This window comes from Stegodyphus dumicola, chromosome 6 (genome assembly GCF_044657685.1).
Source record: "Stegodyphus dumicola isolate Sdum_Otavi_A_Nest chromosome 6, ASM4465768v1".
Lineage (NCBI taxonomy): Eukaryota > Metazoa > Arthropoda > Arachnida > Araneae > Eresidae > Stegodyphus > Stegodyphus dumicola.
Window position 1 is genome coordinate 40,853,380 of NC_140773.1, and position 18,109 is coordinate 40,871,488.

Sequence of the window (18,109 nt, forward strand, 5' to 3'; positions counted from 1 at the left end):
ATATATTATTCGCACTGTTAGTTCCAATTTATTTTTAATTCAAATGTTATTATATTTTCTTAAAATTAAAATACAAGAAATAGATATTACCAAAAGGCAAAGATTATATTTCACTCTAGTCTGTAATATTAAGAATATAATTCAGATGATACTGTAGGAAAACTTCTTTAGAAATTCTGCCAGTTCTTTTTATTTAGGGTAAGGAGAAAGGAAAGCCTGAGTTAAACTTCTTACAAGGTAGAAGCAAAATAATAGCTAAATTAGATTTCACTAGGATATCTGCCATTTGTTAAGAGAGCCCCCTAATAAACAGTCTTGGAAGATGAACAGAACGATGCGACAATACGTGAGTTTGTTAGCATTTAACGACTCCTTATAAACAAAACAGCAACAAGACGAGAAGATGGAACAACGCGTGATTTCTGCTCTGAGATTATTGAAGCTATAAAAAGTTACTATAAGTAAAAAAAGGGAGAATGTGTAACTTACTGGACATGACTAGAGCCTTGAGTTTACTCTCATTCCTTCAGAAAATATTTACTCATATAAAATTATTTATTACGACATCTGCCATAACTGTTCCGGCATAAATTTCAAACCTCTTCCTCAGAGTTGTTGCACTGTTATAGTTTCCGGGCGTTTCGGAAACAACGATTGCAGAATTTTCTGGTCCGGAAACATATGTTTGCAGACTTCACATTTGTCATATGCAAAGATATGTTCGGCCTTCAAACTCGTCAATTGTCACACAGCAGTTCTTGATGTTTCGTCTGTTGCAAGATGGGATGCGAGTAATTTTTAGGGCCAAGAGATTCTTGGCACTACGCTCTCCATTCATCGATCTTCCATCACCATAGCGACGAGGCTCCGCCATGATGAAGTCACGTGGTTCCTGCCCTCGTTTAAGCTTTGGGCTATGCTTGCGTTTCGTTTTCCAACATCTAGCACTCACCCCATAAATTATCAAAGCTGTAAAAAAAAGGGAGCAAATTAACCAAAAGAGGAAGAACAGACCCTTTTTTGTATTCTGGGAAAAGAAACTGACTTGCTCTCTCTCTTGTGGCAGCATTAGCAAGCGTCTGGTTTCTAATTTCATAACGTACACAAATACTTTCCTACCACAAATGCAACTGAAAGAAATCGCACAGGACAAACATGATAGATTAATTAATGGATAATTCATGTTAAGTTAATTAAATATGACATACTATTTCTTCTACTGTACAAGCAAAAAAAAAAAAAAAAAAAAAGAAAGAAAGAAAGAAAGAAAGACGTCAAAGGAAAAGATTTTTTTTTTCAGTTATACTGGAACTATAAAAGTGCTGGCAGTAGAATAGTATATTTTTTAATTTACCTTTAAGGGGACTCGTACACCTTAAAACCCATAGGATCTTCGAATATGTGACTGTTGCAAGAATTGGGATAACTTATTTATTTTAAAAGCAATTACTTCCAACGTTTTACAGCTGACTACATAATAGCTGCTTTCTGAAATAGTGATCAGAAAGTTTGTGTTGCCACAAATATTTTTATAATTTAATCCGCTTTTTAACAAAAATTTTCTTCATGTTTGCACCTTGCGCGCACAGTTTAAAACATTCTGTTGCATAATTTAATTTCATATTTAATATATAGCTTTTATAACATTTGGAAACTACTGTGAACCAAAAATTCTAAGAATTTCATGTTAAATTTTTATTTTATTTGGAGTCGAGTTTATAAAATGTAGTTTATTAAAAAAATCTGTAATGTTTTCGTCCATAAAATTTTTTAATATTAAAATATTCATCAGATTTTAGGTTCAGTTAAAAATTAGGGCTCATATAAAGAATTCCATCCAATTTCAAGTATGTACCATTAGCCATTTTTAAAATATCGTGCGTGCAAGGTGCAAACGTGACGAAAACTTTTGTCACAGAACGGATTAAATTACAAAAATATCTGTGGCAACACAAACTTTCTGGTTACTAGCTTCCAAATCAGCTATTTATGTAATCAGCTGTAAAAAGTTGGAAGTAATTGATTTTAAAATAAATAAAATATCTCAATTCTTGCAACAGTCACATATTCGAAGGGTGTCAAGAGGTTTAAGGTGTATGAGCCCCTTTAAATAATGATACTCTTAAAAGCAGGTATTTCTTTATCTATTTTGACTCACAAAATTATATATTTTTCAATCAAAACTATCTATAAAACTACTTTGTTACATTAGTTTAAACATTCCTCATACTTCTCGCAATAAAATAGAATATTTTTTTTTTAATTTAGCTTTAAGTAATGATACTCTTTAAAAAATATTTACTTATTTGATATGCAAAAATACACATTACTCATTTAAAACTTTCTACAAAGATTTTTACATTAGTTAAATTTTTCTCACATTTCTCGCTGTGGGAGAACTATTAATTAATTATTTTCCTTCTCTAGAAATTTCTGCAAACATATGTTATGACTACAGTTAAAGACAACCACCAGTGGTCGAGTAAGACCGTTGAAAACTGGTATTATGATCTTGTTTTGAACCCAGTCCTACAGACTTGCTGAGTGGGAGTTTTTTTTTTCTTTTGTGTGTGTGTGTGGTTTCCTCTGGGTAACGTGATACGAAACAGCTTCTCTGAGTAGGTTTTCCGTGAAGGCATCCCTCTCCTTAGGCCAGATAACTCTCGAGCGCTCATATTCAAATAACCTAATCTAATTTAATATATCAGAAGACAATGAAAGTAAAAATTCGAAAATATCTTTAACAATATTAATTTTAGTATAAAAGGGGGAAGAATAAGTGTCAATCGAAGTTTCTTCAGTCTCTCATAAACAAAAACCTACAACGTTACATATTAATTTTGAAACGTGTTTTTAAATGGTGACTACCTTCTATTTTGTCAGAAGGTCAATTTTCTGCCTGACAGCAGAGCCGAATCTCGTGTGATAAAAATATTAACATCTGATTTCAGTTGTTTAAAAACTTGGGTAAATACGCATAGTTTGTCTGACATTAAGGCTTTCTGCAATTTCTTTTTTTCCAAAGGATCACTTTTCAGTTTTGCACCAAATGAATAATTCCTTTTTAGTCGAATAATTAATGATTTAATTGAACATACGATTAAGTAAATCCCAGTTTAAGATTTCCACCTAAAGAAAAACACCAATCTCCTTGAATGAATTCTTTTAATGATCTGACTGTAGATATTAGTTCACAAACAGTATTGAATTCTTATACTTGCTGCATGATTATAAAATGTTCTTGACAGTGGGATTATCTAAACTTCAAATTAAAAAAAAAAAAAAGAAATTCTATTTTGGCCAGCCCATGATTTCTCGCCAGTTTCGTGTTTTAAACAGCAATTAGCTTTAAGAAATGTATCACTTTCGAATTATCGTTTGCAAACAAAATCTAATTTGTTTTCTTCCTAAATAGAAAGATCTGTAATATGGAATTTTGATTATATTGCATATAACGGATTATGTGTAAAATATGATTTTTCTAAACTTATATCAATCATGATCATTTTTTGTCCCTTTATTTTTTCATTAAAAATTGTATTTTGTCGGGCAGTTGAATAACGTATAATTTAACTGGTCTTAATTTTTTTAATTAGTGTTTGTAATATGTTTAAAATAAAAACTTTGAAATGAATACCATAACTTAATTTTCTTCTACTCTATTTCTATAGTAGCAACCATTCTAAGTCCATTTGATCTTCATGCATCTTCCCGTGATATTTAGGCATAAGGAAATAATGCTCGTTAGGTTTTAGGTTAGATAGTGACTACCGTGCGTACCGGGAGCAATAAAAAGTAAAGCAATAGTTGTTTCCGAATTTGCTTTTTGGTTTTGAGTTTCGTCATCATCAACAACACAAGAGAATAGTAGATGCGTTTTTTGGTAATATGTCTGCATTGCAAGAGTTTTGAAGTTCTGCGAGTGAAACGCATTTATAAAAATTATTTTCTTCTACACATGGATATAATAAATATCATTTCTCGATATAACAGAAATAACTTTAATATATGCTGCATTATTTTAGATAAAATTCTTATTATAATGATTCTTTATTTTTCCACGAAAATCTGTTAAAAATAAAGCACCACTTCCTGTTAATCCTATATAGCCAATATCTAATGTCGTTCTCAAATGTGATTATATATATCCATCGTATACTCATATATGAGTTTTAAATACCAAATCTGAGAAGTTTTCGAGAGTATATATTTTCATGAAAGTTTGTTCAGAGCTTCAAGTAAAGTTTCACCTTTGATTTATCAATTTTAGCCAAATCTAATATGTTTTTCTTATTGAAAGTCTTAAATGCTAAAACTGAAAAGTTTTGGATAATAATTTAATATAAATTTTCATTAAAAACAGTTATGGGCTTCCAATAACCTGTTGTTTAGCTACCAGTTGTTTAGTTTTACTCAAAATTTAATCGATTCTTTATATGACTGTAGAAAGCTTAAATGCGGAAAACCTAAATTTTTGGAAGTTCGATATGTAAGTTATCATGGACGAAGTAGAAGTCCCACACATACAGACACAAATCGTTGTAAAAAGAGTAGAAACGAGTTGCGAAAAGCCTAATGCCTGCTAATTCACTGGAAAATCATTATCGAATGATTGGGACGATTTTTTAGTAATAATAATAAATTATAAAAAGGTGAACAAAAGTATAAATTAAGAAAGGCTCGTTTAGTCCCAAATATCACTGCATGATATACTTAGAAGCAGAGTTACAGTATAATCTGTGAATTATTTTTTTCTTTTTTTTTACCATAGCTTCTCAAAGCTTAAAAACAGTTTTAAAAGCAATTCCTTTTACTGCTGAGATTAACATTTTCCCATGTGGCTTACTAATATGTATAATTATGAAATGTTTCCATTGGGTTGAATTATTTAATTATGCAAGTAAATCGAAGGATTCTACTACGGAAGTCTTTTCAGTACAAATAATGCTTTTCAGTACTAATACTTTCACCGGCTCATAAATAGTCAGAAAGATAATTTTATGAGAAGACATTTTATAAATTTTAAATATCTGAATATCTCCAAAATATGAATGTATCAGGTTTTCTAAATATATGAATTTAAGATGTCCAAAAGTACTAGCGGGAAATTTTATTTACCACAGCCGTGATTATAGTACGGTGAATAAAATACATAACTTAGTTTAAAATATAATAATATAATAATAATAATAATGTAAATAAAAAATAGTATAATAATAATAATAATGGAAGTAAAATGAAAATGTTATAAATTGAATATTAACGTAAAAGGTGGGAAAAGATTATTCAGGGAAGGTAAAGTGCTCAACAAAATTAAAGGATATTGATAAAAATAAACTCAACAGTTATTTATTAAAAAATGTCTAAACAAATTCGCACTAAAGCATTACTTAATAAAACCTACTACTTTTTTCGATTGATTAATTTCAAAATATTAAGTCAAATTTATGGAAATTTAAAGATTAGGAAAAAAGATCTACCCTATTTTGCAACAAATCTTTCTTTAATGCACTTCTAATATAAATGAAAATATCTTGTTGAATTCTATGTCACTGTTTTGAAAGTGCCCCTTTCAAAATCTAAATTTCCTTCTACTCAAGTCCTGAAAGATTCAGAGATACATTTAGCATGCTTCAATTGGGTGATCTATTGCCTCCCACACATACTTAATCGGGTTCAAATTTCGTGAATAAACTGGCTAATCTCTTTTAGTGATATCCTCGAGTTCCAAGTATTCTGAACCCGATCTCGTTATAGGACCGCATTTTCAGTGTTAGCAAAGGATCTGAGCAGCTAATAGCACTCCTAAACAGCCTTATATTTGATTTCGAAACCTCATTCACATATCTATGGTCTGTTATAGCACATCCATCGAAGATATGCAACTCAATGCAGCACAAATCAATTTTTAATCATTCAAGCACAAAACATGGAAACGTTTTCATGGATATGGGATTTCTGATGATCAAGGAAAGGCAAGCTACGTGTTCCTCAATCCTTTCAGGCCAAAACAAAGCTAAAATCACTGTTCAGTCTCTATCTGAATTTGCCAGTGAGTAGCGCAAGATCTTGTTCCTCTTGGTTCCACTGAACATAATGTAACATTAACTTAAAAGCTCCTGTTTGGAGACGAAGTGACTGGAAGCAAACTATTGGTTTTCTTGCATATCACCCAACCTCTTGAAGCTTTTGTACAAAAGCAAAACAGTTGTTTAGAGCTCCTGTAGCTAACTGAAGCTTTAAAATCGACTCTCTTGTAATCAAATTACGGTGTCTTTGAGACGGCTGTTGCAGAAATGGTCTGCGGATGCAGTTGTTGATCTATACTGCTCTTCACAGGCTTCACTAACTAATTTGCTGCTTGAAAATCGGTTTCAACTTTTTTATATCACATTTGAAGAGATATTCAGATATTAAAAGCGCCCATTTTTGTTTTGCCTTGCTGGAGTCTATAATTTTACCCCTCTTTCTGCCTGGCACTTGAATGATGCCTTTGAATCATAAGTAATGAATACTGATCACTCACAGGAATCACATTAACTTTAAATAGCACTACATGCTTCTCGCTGCATCTCGTCATCGAGATGACAAAGACTGTGGTGTCTAACGGATTAATGTCATCCAGACGAAACAAAAAGCTACCGACAGACACACATTTAATGCTTCAAGCGTTGCAGGTTACATACTGTTAAATTACATAAAATATTACATGTTGCACAAGTTCGTGTTTCATTAGACTATTACATTCATTATTCGCAGTGATAATTTCTAACATTGCAGATTACACACAATTATGTTATATACAACATTACAGGGGCACAAATTCATGCTTCTTTAGGCTTTTGCATTATTCAGAATGATTTTCATGCTACCATGTAGGTCTAGCATATTACAACATTTAGTGTTTGAAAGGAGTATACATATATATATTAAAATAAAAAATAATAATAAAAAGGGAAGAAGGATAAAATTATAAAAGAGGACGGGAAAGAGCTTGTTTCAATAATTTATTAAAGATGAATAACAATAAAAATAGTGAGAATATATTATATATATAAGACGTTGAGAAGTAGGTCCTCAAATAAATTCGCTCCAGTTTAATAGTCAACTAATGGTATCTATAATGAGCCAAGTTATGTGTCTACGATTGTTGTGTCACTGAAGTTTATCGCATTTATTGCATAATTTACAGATTCTACTATTTGTTTGCTCATTATGTATTAGATCTCTGTCTATAACTAGCAACTAGCGAACATTATGCTGTTGTGACACCGCACGGTAACGCTCACGCCAATGCATAAGGGTCTTTGCCAACTTTGCTAGTATAACTCTGTTTTTTAGAGAGGTACTGAGCCAGGCTGACCTATTTGCATCAGCTGGCTAATTGAAATGGAATTCTTTAGTTTACGGACATTCAAAATGTTCTGGATTTCGCAACTTGCTACAGTCACATAGATCCGTTTCGCTAATTTGAAAACGATGAAGATAGGTTAGAAAAGGATCATGTCCAGTGAGGAACCACGTTATCCAACTCGTTTGGTTCAGAAAATTTGTCGATACTTTTGGTACCATTTTGAAGGTTCTTCTTCCAGTTAAAGCTATTTCCAATCTCTTTTGCCATTGTTGAATTAAAGATTGCCATGTATGGAATTTCCATGAATGCATGGTGCACAAACTCATGCTTCAATAGGATTTTGCATTATTCACAATGATTTTCATGCTACCATGTACTACGTCTAGCATATTACAACATTTAGTGTTTGAAGGGAGTGTACATATATATATATTAAAATATATGAGAAGGGGAAAATGAAAAAATTATAAAATGTTTGCCATAGCTTTGAGGTGCAAAATCGGTTGTGGGACTTATGTTTCTTGTGAAATATGTGGAAGTAGGTGCTTCTTTCGCCAAATGGTCAGCTGTTTCCTTTTCCTGAATTCCCACGTGTGCGGGAATCCAGAAATCTGAGGAATGCTAAAATTCTAATAGTTGTCAATAGTCTCATTTGCGTATTTCATGCGATGAGAAAAAGTATAAAGTGTAGATAATTAACATAAATAATTACACCATTGTACATCAGTTGCAAACTTAAGTCAGTGAACATATTTTTCAGATTATCTTTTAATTTTGATGTTTCTTCGAGTGCTGCACTCTCACAGCATGGCTCTGGGAAAATCTATTAACGTCCGGGAGTAATAACATTTATTCTAAAGTTTTTCGTTTTTTCAGTTTATCTAATTTCATGGATTTCCTAAAATTTTTTAAGGATCTAAACTATTCGAAAACATATACAGACATAAATATTTAACTGTATACTCCGGCATGTTGTCAATCTACCATAATAATGCTACTCTTGCACGTGTCTGATTGCGTTTATCTGTACACATTTAATATACAAGCAATGGACATGTATGGAAGCTTGTTGATCTGTTTCATCATGAAAATGTCACGCTTTTAAAGTTTTAAGAGAATTTCAATACCATCTAATAGTTGGAGCTCTTGCGATGAATTACAGCGTTGCGAAGGTATAAATGAAGTTCGGATTTCCCAACTAATCATTTCAAAAACCTATCATTAATTGAAAGAATTTTGGAAACTCTTGAACTCGGGATAGCAGTGGGAATATAAAAATACTCAGGATTACCATGTATTAGCTGGCAATAATCATCTCACGAGTTAAGGGTACATAATTACATTCAGTAATACTCGACTTCAATATTGGGACTTCAACAAACACCAGTGGCAAGGATTTCTGAATTTTTTCATTATATCGACATAAGCTGTCATTCTACCAAAATACCTTGAGAAATGAACAACTCATTAATATTACCCAACGCCTAAATCTTCAGCAACTCGGACACTAAAGAGTTAGTACCTGGACATATACAGTCAAGTTTGTCCAATCGTGTCTGCAAATATTTCAGACAAGCAGGGAAATTTGCGTATGGATAAATTCCCAAGAGTTTATAGGTTCCATATGTAAATAGGAAATTGCACTGGCTGTAATGATTCCCTGATGGCACACGATTTGTTTTAGTTGGCATTCCAATGAAATCCTAGCTTATTTTTGTATCTCTGTGCATGCTTTTTGTAATTTATTTCTTGTATTTTTTTAATGTGCGTGATTTTGGTAATTTAATGTGAGGCTCATGCTCTACTTTCATTCTAATTACTTTTGTCTCTTCTAGCATAATTCACAGTTACGTATGTTTAAGGAGGCTAAATTAGGGTTAGAAGAATATTCTTCTGAATCTGATATCGGATCGTGGATACTTAAGTGACCAGATCTCAGTTTTATTGAACACATCTGGAATCCCATGCTGTGTAACAAAGAAATTTTGTATCTCTGGGCTGCTACAAATTTATGGACTAGTGTGCAGAAAGCATCTTATTCATTACCTATAAAATCTCTCACATATTCATGGAATCTGTTTTTTTACAATTCTGAGCTCGCATAAAGCATTTGCTAAACTAGTACACACATCTAATACTTAAGTATTATCTAATACTTAAGTAATACTAGTACGCACATCTAATACTTAAGTATTAGATGTGCGTACTAGTATTTTGGTGCTTTAATATATATTAATAAAGAATTTTTTCTGTTGTAGGCTAAAACTGTTACACATCTGCGAATTAATTAAAAATTCTCCTCTCTGTTATAGCTTTAATTGAAAACAGAAATGGAAATAAAGCTGAGGCATTATGAGTAAATAAAATGTCTTGCTTGCGGAAGAATTATTTTTAAAATGCAATTTAGAGATTTAAAGACCCTAGAACTTTCATGTTACTGCTATATAGAAGTGTACAGCTTTCTAGCTATGAAGCTTTAAATATTACAAAATACTAAATTGATGACATCCCTTTTGCATAATAAGACGCATATCTTAACCAATTTCTTTCTTTCATATGCGTTTTTTCTTGCAGTCTTTTTTAAAACTGTTGTCTCATAATGCAAACAGCTGAAAGCAGCAAAGTGCCTTGCAATTAGGTTACGCATGAAAACGTCACGAAGACTCATGCATCTTAACCCATTCAACCGCCGAGGAATAAAATCCGGTGTGGATTACCAGAAGTTTGCTATATTAGTCAGTTAGCCACAAAGAGAATTCTCAGCTTCTTCAAGCAATTCAGTATTTTGGCTCAGAACTAACGACTGATTTAGCTTTCCGCAGTGATGGCATTTAATAAAGGAAACTATATTAGTGCTTAGATTTGAGTTTTATAAAACATATTTGCAGCATTTAAATGCATTCATCATAAATTGCTTGAAATTAAATAATAATGTTTATGCTGATATCTTCCATCTATTATTAAACATGCACTGCAATTAATAAAATTACTCTTTTTTTTTGACCAAATTGTAAAAGCATTAAATATTTTCTTCTGAATCTACTTTACACATGCCATTCCTTCTTTAAAATTAAAATTAGCAAAGGAGAAAACTAAACAATGATAAAGACAGGAATTTGTAGCTTTTATAGGCTGTGAAACATTATGAAAGAGAACAAAATTAAAGTTCAAAAGTTATGGAAAATACAATCATTGTTAAACTAGCTATAATATGAGCATAAATGTGCAATTATTCATACTTAATAATTTAAGTGATGTAACCTTTTGTTCCTGTTCATGAAAAGTTATATTTAAATATCATTTATTGGTTAATAAGAGATATTAAATTAGATAAATATTACGATTTTTTAGACCATTTTTTTATAGAATTTTTTCTTTATAATAATTAAAATAAAATTTACAAAAGTTGAAATAAAATTCTAGTCCCTTATTAGCGACTTATTTGTAATTCAAATTAGTTTTTCTTTCATCTTTATTAAGAATGGAAATTATGAAATTTCACTAAAATTTTGAAAAAGCAATAAATGAAGTTACGTTATTTTCATAGAAAATTAATTAATTCGTCAAAATGGACGCAACCAATTACTTAACACTAGACAGACTTGCATATTTAACCAACCACAAACATATATGAATATAATATAATTTTTATTTTGATATTACAAATGAAGAATACAGTTCACCGCTCTGCTCTCATAACGAAAGCAAAACAAGATTGGTTTTTTACCTGCGGTGAAATCAGCTTGCTCGTTACAGCAGAGGGTTTTCTTTGTACACTTGTTAGTGATAGTTATGTTGTACCCTGATAGCCTTCTTAATAAAACTATAATTGCTAGTTAATTAGACAATATATTTATATAATATATAGATTATTATATTTATATATAAGTTAATAAGACAATATATTTAGTAAGTGCCAAGAAACAAACACGTATTTGTATGATAGTATATGTTTCGACTTCTTCATTTTTGAATAAACATTAAACTTCGAAATTTAAGATTTTCAAGCTTTTGATGATAATGCACCTGATGAAATAGACTGAAAGGTAAGCGATATTTTATTTATTAGCATATAGATACGTGTTTCGAATAACAAATGCAAGAGAGCTAAGATACCAAGTATATTCGTTTTATCTGAAATCCAAGTATGTCTTCGCTATTTAGTGTATTCGCTATTTGGTGTATTTTGGTAAAATAGGAATTCTAACCCTTTAGTTTGCGGAAAGTATTTGTTGTTTGTAAAAAGGTCGCAACAAATACTTTTCTAGTTTGAAAATGTGCAGCTACTTTGTAAGGTTTATTTTAATTAACGGGTTTCCTTACGTTGAAATCTGTTCTATGCTACCGTTATTTCGTCTATATCTCATGGAATATGTAAATAAGATAAGATTTCAGGAGTAAGGAGTGACAATAAATCTGTGTTAAGTTTATTTTAAGCTGGTGTTTGCAGTATTTTTTTTTTCATTCCGTTGTTATATTCATTCAGCATTTTGAGATTTCAGTAGAAGTCGGAACAAAAATTAGTTTTTATGGATTGAAAGCTAAATCTGGGAAGACTAAATAAAAGTGAGTTTTTTATAACCTGCTGAAAAATTAAGTCCTTTCTTTTTTAAATAAGTTTACAATTCTCCACTCAGTGTTATTTATGGTGGAATATCTTAGTAAATTTCCTATTATTTGTGATTATAATTATGGACAGTACCTTTTAATTGTTTTATTATCTTGAAATTCTAGGAATTAAGTTTCTAATGGAATCTCGTAATAGGCAAAAATACTCAGGCCATTCGAAAAAGAAAGAAACTGATTTCATACATCAATTTATTTTATGTTAAAATCTTATTAACCTCTGCAGTATTTTAAATACTATACGATTTACAGGCAACTAACAAGAAAAAGTTTAGAATGTTTTCCAATAAGTAATAAAGAATATTACTAATACGTGGAAAAGAAAGTCTGAAAAAATATTCCTTTAGCCCCTAAAATTGGAATCGAAGTTTCCCAGCAGACCTCCAATTAGACGTTTAAGATTGGCGAGTGGACTACAATTGTTTAGCGTGAAATTGTTTCAGGTTTTGATTTGAAACCTTGGAATAAAAATCATACAAATCATATGATTCTCTCTCTCTCTCTTTTTTTACTGTAATTAAAGTTTTAGAAAATATAATGCAGTTTTAAGGCTAGTCAGGGAAAACATTGAAAATTTAGAGAAGTTTCTCAATTGAAGAGTTTTAGTAGAGAAATCGATTGCAATAGTATATTTTTCCTGATAGTAGCACAGGGATCATCAAAAAAAAAAAAAAATTCAAGAAAATAAATAACTGAAAGCTAAGATGAAGGGGAAAGGAAGGCAGTCAAATAAAAATGACTTGAAAAATATTTGCAACAGATATATAGGAAAGCGTATTTAAACCGGAGTTTACTGAAACATAATCACTAGTAAGTGTTCCGCAAGATGTCGTGATTAATAATCTAATCAATAGTTTGGCGTAGCTATTGCCGTGCCTACCGTGGTCACATATTACCGATAAAATAAAATGAAAGTTCTTTACTGAGTCCCTTTTACAATTATAAAAACAAATTATTCAGAAAATGAAAGTAATAACTTTTAAAAATACAAAAAATTAAATTAAAGAATATTTGAAATTATATTTGAAATTTTAGGAACAGAATATTTGAAAATTTAGGATTTATTTTGTTAAACTTTAATCTTTTTCATATTATTTGAAATGCAGTTTCCTGAAAATAAAGTAGAAAATTTTTATGAAAACAGTTTCAATACTGTGGACCTTAGACTTCTGACTGTATAAAGGTCAAATATTTATTTCCCCTGTAGAGAAAAAAAAATTCAAAGTCAAATATTCATTATGTTTTAGTAAATTAAAAGCAAAATCCTCGATTCAGTTACATGCCCTGCGATATGTTTAATCAATATTTTCATCAATAAATTTATTAGCAGTTTCTTTTTTACTGAAGATAAAAGCGTTTATAGCCAAAAGAGCAGCATATTTAGTAACTGCTCCCTAAATTCAAGATTTTTAGAACAAATTTAAAAAGATTATTAAAGTTAATAACTTTGATCATGGAAATCTCTGAGAATTTTCATGTGAAGGTATGAAACGTTTTCAGTCCAACTTACATTTTTACAACTTTCAGTACATTTTAACAAATGGGATTTTTTTCTCTGCGAGGACTATACAAAAAGTTTGATTTCATATTTATGGAACCTCGCCTCAACCTAATCTGAAATTGCTTTCATAAAATTCTTCAGATTATTTTGACAAGCCTTGTATTAAAAATTGCACGTTTATGTTCAATATTTTAGGAAATAAAGTCAGTCTATAGTCACTTTTCTTAAATAAATTGTATAAAGAAGATAAACTCATGCCAGACTCACGTCTTTATGAATACGTACATTAATGGGAAATTTTCTTCCTAGCACTTTGACGAGAAACTGCAAAAGATAATATTTCCAGAAAGTTACTGTATTGCTTATTTCACCTGCCTGACAATAACACCAGAATAAGTCTACGAATTTATCCTAGGCAAAAGCACATGGATTGAGCTTGTCATTGGATTAGGTGTTGCGTACTACGTAGGTGAGACTACAAATTACAATTCCGTCCCAGTTTTAAAAAAGGAATCCATCAAAGGAAGGATTCAGGAGTTTCTCACCTATCTTCCATCATCCTCTTAAAAAGATTTCCGTATCGACGGTATTTTAAACGCAATCGGCTTTTCTACTAGCATGCTAACTGAACGACCTCAAAATTATTAAATTCTAGAAACATAAATTATTTAGGGCAATCTTTCAAAACTTTACCTTCAGAATTAACTACTGAGACAAAAATTAACAAGACTTTTAATCCTTATAAATAAATAAAAATTTTAAAAGATATTTAAAAAATTTACATCCCGACAGAGTCATATCACATAATCATCGTCTTCATAACCATTGTCATTAACTCTTTCGGATCGAAGTCGCCCCAAACGTCGAGCATTCAGACATCGGCAGGTCGCCCGAACTCCTGAATCATTCCCTACCTAGTACTTTCCGCCATCACGTTACTGCATTGCTCATAGCTTTCAGGATTTGTCCAATCATTCTTTTGAAGCGACTAAAAGCAGTTCTGGTATTTTAATGCACCTTCTTTTTCCTTTGTTTATTGTCAATATTTAGCTATTGATGCCCGAAGCTGCAATCCTATCTCAAGAGGGAACTTCACACAGGGTGAAAGCGTCCAAAGAAGAAGTTGTAGTTTTACTTAAGTAGGTTATTGTTAGTGCTGTAGTATTCAATTTGTCATGGGGAAAGGAAACGCATTCTAAGAGAAATTCATATACACGGGCGTTTACGATGTTTGAGAAAAAGAAATTTGGTCCTTTCTCGATGCGAAAGAGTTAAGGTTTTGAATTCGAATACTGCAGAATATTTATAAGTTGTAAATATTTCGACTTTTGACCAAATTATGTGTTTTCTTTCGTCTGATCAGTGTATCAAATTCAGCTGCAGAAAATAAGCTGTAAGTTCTCTAAAAATCCAAATCTGAATTCTTGACACTTAAGTACAGTATCAACACAAATTTAAATTTAGTGAAAGAGAAGAGAGAGGTTATTGAACTTGAAGCCTATATTTCGTAAAACTGCTGACTTCAAAATATTTGCAGCATGCATAACTTAGTTATAAGTATGTTCAAGAACTGTGCTGACACATTTAGATGAAGATGGTGTTTATTAAACTCCGAAAGGTTCGAACAATGAATATCTCATTTTACAGTAAACATGTTGAAATCCACAAGAAAACTGGTATTGGTAAATCTTCTCAATGTTAATACAAATAACTGAGGCCACATTAGTTTGAGCATTAGAGAAAACTTTAATTTGTGTGTTTATCGATGGATGGGCAATTTACAAACGAGAATAGAGTCAAATAATTTAAACGAATGAATACATAGCAGCTACATGAAATAGATCCATAAATGCTACTAGCTACATGTTGTTACTATGTTATGTAATTAAATGCTATTAATATTAAATGACTACTGTAGAAAATCTTATTATTACTTGAGAATATATTACGTTATTATTCTCTGATTACTAATCGAGAATAGCATAAAAGTAATATTCTAAAAGAACTATAGTTAAATATATTGCGTTTGTTCCCATATTTTAAGGGGACTCATACACCTTAAAACCCATAAGATGTTCGAATAAGTGACTGTTGCAAGAATTGGGATAACTTATTTATTTTAAAAGCAATTACTACCAACTTTTAACAGCTTACTACATAATATAGTTGCTTTCTGAAATAGTGATCAGAAATTTTGTGTTGCCCCAAATATTTTTATAATTTAATCCGCTTTGTGACAACATTTTTCGTCATGTTTCCAACTTGCGCGCACAGTTTAAAACATTCTGTTTCATAATTTAATTCCATATTTAATATATAGCTTTTATAACATTTGGAAACTACTGTGAACCTAAAATTCTAAAAATTTCATGTTAAATTTTTGTTTTATTTTAAGTTTATAAAATGTATTTTATTAACAAAATTTTTAATGTTTTCGTCCATAAAATTTTTCAATATTAAAATATTCATCAGATTGTTGGTTCAGTTAGAAAGTAGTGCTCATATAAAGAATTCCATCAAATTTCAAGTATGTACCATTAGCCATTTTTAAAATATCATGCGCGCAAGGTGGAAAGATGGCGAAATATTTTATCACAAAGAGGATTAAATTACAAAAATATTTGTGGCAACACAAGCTTTCTGGTTACTATTTTCCAAAGCAGCTGTATTATGTAGTCAGCTGTAAAAAGTTGGAAGTAATTGCTTTTAAAATAAATAAAACATCCCAATTCTGGCAACAGTCGCATATTCGAAGATCTTAAGGTGTATGAGTCCCCTTAAACAAAAATTGAGATATTAAGTAATAAAGATTGCTTATAATATAAAAAACAAAGAATATGCTGTACATTTCTTTTACATAAGAATATGTGGTTTGGTTTTTTATGAAACAAAATGATGATTTAGATCATTAAAAAATGGGAAATTATTAGGATTACCTTAACTTCGTTAATCAGGTTTATCCGCTTTTAGTAGATCACGTTTCAAAACATAAAGTTCTTACAAAAGTAATCCACATCACCTGATCAAAAGCGTTCGTGAAGAAATCATTCAATTAAATATTTCCGTGTTCCGTGTTAGTGAAATAAAATCTGATTATCTTAGAATTATTAATAGATTCAGCACTAAGGTCTATCACATACTGGTAAATTAAATAATATGCTTTGATACTTAGAATGTCAATTGAACGCTTTTAAAACTTTTTGGAAATGAGATGTTTTACAATTCAGGATATGGTAAATCATTTTTTACAATACTTGAAGCAAGTTCGTAAGCTGCGCTTTTAAGCTCTAAGACTCGGTTTCACCACAGCCCTGCCAGCATATCTAGTCTTTAAAAAGAGATAAGAGACATACTCCCCCCCTCTCTACATATATATATATATACGTATATGGAGGGAGGGAGAGAGAGATGTATACATTAGATGTACCTATCTACCTATCTATTCATATATATTATATATATATATATATATTGGTAGACAAGCATTAGTTCTTTTTAAACAATGCAGTTATTCTATACCTTTTCTCTGTATCAAACAACAATAGAAAGTTCTTAGAAACAATATTCCTTTATTATTCTGAGGTACTTGTTCCGAGAAATTATATTCCATTTATGAAAATAACTTGAAGAGAACCCGAGTTATAGGCTACTGGGCGGTGAAGACAAATATTATTCATCTAACTGGAAGCATTAGCTAATTCTTAAAACATTTTGGAGGATTCTGAAAAAATAAATTGCAATGATATGCAAAGCATTGATTTGCTAAAATGTTTACTGATCTAATGAGTCTACTTTATGTGAGATTGTGTTAGTTTTGATATTCGTCTTAAGCTAATAAAAATCTGTATTTTTATTCTTGTGGTATTTTTAGATATCTTCCTTCACTTGCAAACTCTGTTACTATCTAAAGCTACAACAAAAGTTTTGCTGTTCATTTAATCTGCTATTTAAGGTCTACTTGACGAAACAGTAATGCATGAATGGTTTTCAGTGTCCGCCGTTAGAAAATGGAGGTGAGCTTGTAGAGTCATTAGGTTAATTGGAAGCAGAAAAGATGAAAAATATGCAACCGTCTTCACCGGGAATCGAACCACGGACCTCTGGAATACCGGCCCAGCGTGCTACCGTTATACCACGAAGGCACGCTAGGGAAGTGGGAGAAATATCTTATAAGCTGAGTAAAATGAACGTGATTAATGCAAATTCCACTGGAATGAAGAAGTCAACAGAAGGAAATGTTAGTGAACTGAAGAAAGCGGTAAATACCTTTGTAAATGAAAATGCCGCAATGACAACTTTTGTACAATGAAATTTTAGTTTACAAATTTTATTCATTCCTAAAAGCTGTTCTTTATCCAAAATGCTCCTAAACCGGAAATACTTTCTCAATAGGAATTAATGTAAAATATATTAATACGCTCCTGGATCACAGATCATCGCTTAGGTCAAATTTACGACAATACTTTGAGCATAAGTTCGTAACACAAAAAAGCATAAATGGAAACTGTTGAGGAAGAGATGTTATTGTTTAGATGAGAAACACCCTTTCATAAAAAAAAATTTGATAACAGTCTTTCCTCGACGCGTTGGAGAGGCGCCAACGTAGGGGTTACTTCTTTTTATGCGGC

The 18,109-nt window shown here is 31.1% G+C and overlaps 1 protein-coding gene across 1 annotated transcript in view; it reads right to left on the bottom strand.

Moving 5' to 3' along the window:
- LOC118202083 (anoctamin-4-like) overlaps nt 1–874 on the bottom strand; it is a 123,908-nt gene extending 123,034 nt beyond the window's left edge. The window contains exon 1 of the mRNA XM_085818251.1: nt 490–874. The gene's annotated coding sequence lies outside the window, so the exon portion shown is untranslated. The remainder of the gene's footprint in view (nt 1–489) is intronic.
- Between the last annotated feature and the right edge of the window lie 17,235 nt (nt 875–18,109).